This window comes from Gavialis gangeticus, unplaced genomic scaffold, assembly GCF_001723915.1.
Source record: "Gavialis gangeticus isolate Ggan-Ray unplaced genomic scaffold, GavGan_comp1, whole genome shotgun sequence".
NCBI lineage: Eukaryota > Metazoa > Chordata > Crocodylia > Gavialidae > Gavialis > Gavialis gangeticus.
Window position 1 is genome coordinate 61776210 of NW_017729025.1, and position 5018 is coordinate 61781227.

General features: G+C 45.9%; 1 non-coding gene across 1 annotated transcript; it reads left to right on the top strand.

The window, feature by feature from the left end:
• The first annotated feature begins 2226 nt into the window (after positions 1-2226).
• Positions 2227-2298, top strand: TRNAC-GCA. Its single transcript has one exon. It is a non-coding gene; the product is annotated as a tRNA-Cys (tRNA).
• The last annotated feature ends 2720 nt before the right edge of the window (positions 2299-5018 follow it).

The following is a 5018-nucleotide window of genomic DNA, read 5'->3' on the forward strand; positions in this document are numbered from 1 at the left end:
TTTTTGCATTGGTTATTAAGCCTTTTGATGATACACACTTGATTTGGCTATCTTAATCAGCTTTGCTATTCTTATAGGGCTGGGGCAGGCAATTATTTCAGGCGGAGGGCCACTTACTGAGTTTTGGCAAGCCATCAAGGGCCACATGACAGGTAGCCAAGGGCAGATAAATATTAATTTTCTAAATTTTTTAGGGGCCCCGTGGGCCGGATACAGTGGCCTGGTGGGCTGCATCCGGCCCACGGGCCGCATTTTGCCCACCCCTGTTATAGGGCCAACTTTAGTTGAATAGGTCTGAATAGTGGAGTAAGTTTATACATTTACCATAACATAGTAAGAAAACAAGAGTAATGGGCAAAGCATTGTATCTAATATGTATTTAGCATTCAGTTGATGGGCAAAACTAGAGTAAAATACATATTGACCTGTAATTCTGTAAGGGCCATTTCAAGCTTAGCATATGCAAATGCAGCTTCCATTGAAATCAGAGGAGATTATGCCTGGTTCTTGGAGAGCTGAATTTGCTGAAAACACTGGGAATGGAGTGGTGCAAGTTAAGGGGAAAAAGAAGACAAAGTACAAGTATACTTTTGATTAGCATAATTACAGTAATATAGCTGTGTTTAACACAAAATGCCAACAATACCATTGTGTACCTCACTGCATGTTAAAAGTTGATTTCCATGTTATTTAGAATATGTATTCCAGGCCAGAATTCAACATGCATGGTCTCCACATAGGAGCAAATCTTCTGTTACCAATTTTTCTTATCAAAAGTAAGCTATCTATGGTACAATAGGCAGAAGGTAGGGTATGATGGCACTTTAGAGATTAACTGGTTCAGAGGGGCATGAGTTTTGCCATAAAATGACCTTGGGCAATACAGTTTTACTTCTGTTCATGTGCAGAAGTGACGCCATCTTGGCAGGGCTAAGTGGTTCAGTGGCTATCTTATACCTGGGCATAGGATCTAGGCATTCTTCCAACTAAATCCCCTGAAGGCACAGTCTAGTAGATGTGCTCTGCACATGCCTAACACACCAGCAGTATTGATTACAGCATAAAACAGTAGCTACAGGCATTTTCATTAAAAAATGACAGAGACAATGAGAAGCGTCTCCTCAGTGAACTGCAATGAGTAGAAGGCTTTTGTCTGAAAATGAATAAGACATCAGCAGAGCTGAGTGAACTCCAGTGAGGCCCTGCAACATGGTGGCCTGTCCTTTTTAGAGGGGAAAACCAGCTCTGTTAAATACCTGCAGCTGTAGGAAGGCTGATGATAGGGGAGTGGGTCACTGGGAGCTTACAAACCTCAGAGAGAAGAGCAGCAGGGCAGCAAACTGCTGCTGTTAGCATAGGCAATATGTGCCTCCTGAGGCTGAGGGGGCATGGTGACTGCCCGCAGGCAATGGCAGCAGGGGCATGGCGGCAGCGAGCAGGGACTGCCCATAGTCAGCTGTGCTGACATTGGTGATGAGGGCAGGCTGAGCAGGGACTGTCTGCAGGAGGCTGCAGCAGTGTCGGCAGTGGGGGGTGGGGTTCCCCCACAGCCAATCACCAACTGGGGGAGATGAAGTCCCACCGCAGCCAGGCGCTGATCCTGGAACTGCCGGCTACATGCCTGGAAGTGCCAGCGACACTTCTTGGGTGGGGGGTTGGCACCAGTGCTCTGCCTGTTCCCCCTGCCCATCACCAAAGCCGAGAGTGCTTTCTCTTTCGGGGGGCACCAGCTCTTTCAGGGGGTGCACATGCACCCCTGTGCACCTCCTATGTGTTGTCTATGGCCGATAGGGAACAGTTGTGAGCCAGAGACAAGTGGTGGGCTGAATTGCTTGCTGCACGGAGCGCCAGACTTCTGTGTGACAGCTGTGTTGTTTTTAATAGACCAAATAGTTAAGCTTATAAATGATAAAGCAGCAGTATCTTGCTTACAGTGCTCCTGCAATTCCCCCCACAAATGTAACAAACTTATATGTAACACTCTTAAAGGTGTCCACATATCTTTTCCCTTTGCATGTAACATACCCCCCATGTAATATACTAACATTGACAGTTTAATTCAACCCAGGTGCATGTGCACCCCCTGAGACCGCTGGTGCACCCCCTGTCAGGCTGTGCTTCCTGTTTAGTCAGCAGGCAGGGGGGAGGCAGGAGCACCAGTACCCCCCCTGTGAGTGCCAGCCAGGGAGTGGGGCTGCCAGCAAAAGGGACCCCATTTATTCATAAGGGGGTAAAGCTCAGTGGTAGAGCATTTGACTGCAGATCAAGCGGTTCCTGGTTCAAATCCAGGTATCCCCTTGCTTTTCCCAATGCACATCAAGGGTGGGCAGGAATGCTAAGAAGCCCCCATAGCTTACCAAAGGCATCCAGGGATGCTTGAGGGCAAAATAGGAGGCCTACAAACAGTGGAAGCAAGGGGCTATCACCAAAGAGGATTACACATCTGTAGCTCGGGACTGCAGGGAGGCTGTTCAGGAAGGCCAAGGCAGAGATGGAGCTAGGGTTATCAACCAGAATTAAGGAAAATAAAAAGTTATTTTTTGGGGGTTGGACTAGATGATCTGTCTAGGTCCCTTCCGACTCATTGATTCTATGATTCTAGTTTTTGTGTTGGTTTTTTAGCTCTAAACAGTGATCTTCCTCAGTTTCTCTGCATTGTCAATCCTTATTTGTTCAGTTCTTTTTTGGTTTCCTTGCTCAGATGTCTCTATTTCTGTGTCATTTTCAATCTCCTCTGTTGTTTTTTTGTTGCTTTGATGTTAGCTCTGTTTCCTTTGGTGAATCTCATGATGCTGCTTCTTTTCTCTTCTTTATGAGCTGCAAGTGGCATCTGTTCCTTCTTAATACCAGTCTTTCTGGTGTGACTACTTTATAGGACCTAGGAGCTACTTGATAGGAAAGTAGTGCTTTTTGTTTCCATGTTTATCCATCTGAAATAAGCACCATATCTTTGTTGTGCAGTTGGGGTAAGTCCCTGGAACGCCTGTTATAGTACCATTTTTGTTTGAATTTGTGGAATATTTTAAATGTTTTCACTTTTCATTCTGATGAGCATCATCCACAAGATTTGGCAGCTTGGTTTTGAGTTTCCTGTTAAACAGCATTTCTGCTGGGGACAATCTATGTTTCATGGGTGTTGCCCTGTAATTTAAGAGTGATAGGTAAACATCGGTGTGTGAATCTGTAGCTTTTTTCAACAATTTCTTCACTATTTGTACTCCATTTTCCACCAGACTATTGGATTGTGGGTATTTAGGACTTGATGTGTTGGGACAGAATCAATATTTGTTTGTAAACTCTTTAAACTCAAGACAGTTGAATTGAGGTCCATTATCTGTTCTCACAATTTGGGGAATCCCATGTGTACAGGGTGCTCAATCAGTGGTGTGTAATCAGGTGTGCTGAAATGTAGTTCTCACTCTTGGGGGCCTAGTTTGACAGCCAATGTTTATTTTAATCTCTGTGCCTGTATGTTCCACCTCTGTTCTTACCCACCATGACTTGAATTTAATTTATTTTGATCGGAAGGCTCCTAACTGGTTAAGAGCTTTAGGTAAGATTGATGGCTGTTTCCTTGGGGCTCCTACCTCCCCTTTTATGCCAATATTTCACCAGCCAGATATTACTCTAGAATAGGTTCAAAGTCTCTTTATACAAGTTCAATGTCAATCGCTATAATAGAACTGTTAATTCAGTAAGGTATTATCTCAACTTAGGAAGAAAACTGTATTGGTGATGGACTCATAGTTAGATGTTTCCACATCCAGGTTCTCCACTCCTTGTTGTGGACCGCTTCCCAGGAAATCTCCAGTCCGGGTTTTACTCCAGTGCCCCTCTCGCCCGTCACTTCTCCAAATGACAGGACTTAAAATGCTCTCTGTCCATCCCCTTTTTGGGGTGGATTGTCTGTGTCTGACCAACCTTGTCCTCTCTGCCAGCCACTTCACTTTTGTTGGCTCGTGGGCTGTTGTTGATCTTCCCTGGTGTGCAGGCATGACTGCCAGGGCTGGTCTTCCCTGGCTTGCCTGTCCTCATGCCAGTCTTCACCGGCGTGCAGGACTGCCAGTGCCGGTTTTCCCCGGCTTGCCTTCCACCAGCTGACTGCTGGCTCTCTTTTGAAGCCAGCTCCGTGCTTCTGTCCAAACCAGAAGCAGCTGGATGCCCCCCAACATGCCTTCAGCACATGCTTTTAAAGTGTGCTGGAGGCTCTCTGCAGTCCCTTCGCTGCTCCCCTGTTCCTGCCGAGATGTTCACTGGCTAGTAAGCAGCTTCTATGGCCCTTCCTGGGCCCAACACTTTTATCTCAGGGTCCAGCAGTTCCCTTCTGGCTGGTCTCCATTCGGGCCTCTCCTGGAACATGGGAGGCATGCTCACACGCCATGCCTAGCAAAAATCAATTTGATGTGAGTTATGACATGGTTTGCTGTTGTGCTTTTGAGCAATGCAATTTTAGGATAGTGAGAATAATAATCCAGCACTAATGCATTATTTTTTCCTACATGTATGAACAAGTCAATGCCTACTTGATACCACAGAGCTATAGACTCCATGACCATCATGGGCTCTTTTCTTTGTGCTGATCTATACTTTAGGCATGTTGGACAAGCCTTCACAGCATCTTCTATGTCATTATTTATGGTGGGCCAATATAGAGCACCCCTAGCTCTCCTTTTCCATTTTTCAATGCCTAGATGCCCTTTATGTATTCTGTTTAACATGTATTTCTTTGGCACTGCTGGAACAACAAGTTGTGAGCCTTTGAACAAAATGCCATCCAGTACTGACAGCTCTTCCTTGACCTGAGGGTAGGGGTTAGGTATATGGTTTCCAGGCCAACCAGCACAAATATCTTCATAGTTTCATAGTCATAGTTGGTAGGGTCAGAAGGGACCTGAGCAGATCATCAAGTCCGACCCCCTGCCATGGCAGGAAAGAGTATGGGGTCAAACAACCCCGGCAAGGTGTACATCTAGCCTCCTCTTAAAGACCCCCAGGGTAGGAGCCAGCACCACTTCACT